Source organism: Ipomoea triloba, chromosome 16, assembly GCF_003576645.1.
Source record: "Ipomoea triloba cultivar NCNSP0323 chromosome 16, ASM357664v1".
NCBI lineage: Eukaryota > Viridiplantae > Streptophyta > Magnoliopsida > Solanales > Convolvulaceae > Ipomoea > Ipomoea triloba.
This window is the reverse complement of record NC_044931.1, coordinates 12,137,933-12,139,095: the sequence shown is the minus strand read 5'-3', so window position 1 is coordinate 12,139,095 and position 1,163 is coordinate 12,137,933.

The following is a 1,163-nucleotide window of genomic DNA, read 5'->3' as shown; positions in this document are numbered from 1 at the left end:
GCTTGCTTCCTCATAATTCAATTTCTAGGCTTGCTCTCTGGTTCTTCCCATTTCCTAAAAAAAGCGGTAAAGTGCATGAAAAATAAGGAAATGTAAGTCTGAACTCCACGCATAGGGAACCTATTGTTTTAGTGGGACACATCTCAAGCAATAAACTCATAGATAACCGGAGTATATGTCGGTCCTCTCCATTCGAATACTTTGCTCTATTTCAGGTGTCTTAGCAACCGATTTACCATGTCTTCAAACCCAAATTCCCTTAGCACGCTCGGATTAAAGTATTTCCCTCCAATTACATTCTCTGATTTATATACATCCTCGAGCGCCAATTGTTCATGAGTTAAGTCTCGGAAGACCCTTGTTCCTCTTGCGTTAGGTTCAAGTTGTGGTGGTGGAGGTAGAGTGGTTCTTCTATTGCCATTGTTCTCCTTGTGCTTGCTTCCTCATAATTCCATTTTTAGGCTTGCTCTTTGGTTCTACACATTTCCTAAAAAAAGCGGTAAAGTGCATGAAAACTAAGCAAATGTAAGTCTGAACTCCACGCATAGGGAACCTATTGTTTTAGTGGAACACATCTCAAGCAATAAACTCATAGGTAACCGGAGTATATGTCGGTCATCTCCATTCGAATACTTTGCTCCATTTCGGGTGTCTTAGCAACCGATTTACCATGTCTTCAAAACCCAAATTCCCTTAGCACGCTCGGATTAAAGTATTTCCCTCCAATTACATTCTCTGATTTATATACATCCTCAAGCGCCAATTGTTCATGAGTTAAGTCTCGGAAGACCCTTGTTCCTCTTGCGTTAGGTTCAAGTTGTGGTGGTGGAGGTAGAGGGGTTCTTCTCTTGCCATTGTTCTCCTTGTGCTTGCTTCCTCATAATTCCATTTCAAGGCTTACTCTTTGGTTCTTCCCATTTCCTAAAAAAAGCGGTAAAAGTGCATGAAAACTAAGGAAATGTAAGTCTGAACTCCACGCATAGGGAACCTATTGTTTTAGCGGAACACATCTCAAGCAATAAACTCATAGGTAACCGGAGTATATGTCGGTCATCTCCATTCGAATACTTTGCTCCATTTCGGGTGTCTTAGCAACCGATTTACCATGTCTTCAAAACCCAAATTCCCTTAGCAAGCTCGGATCAAAGTATTTCCCCCAATTA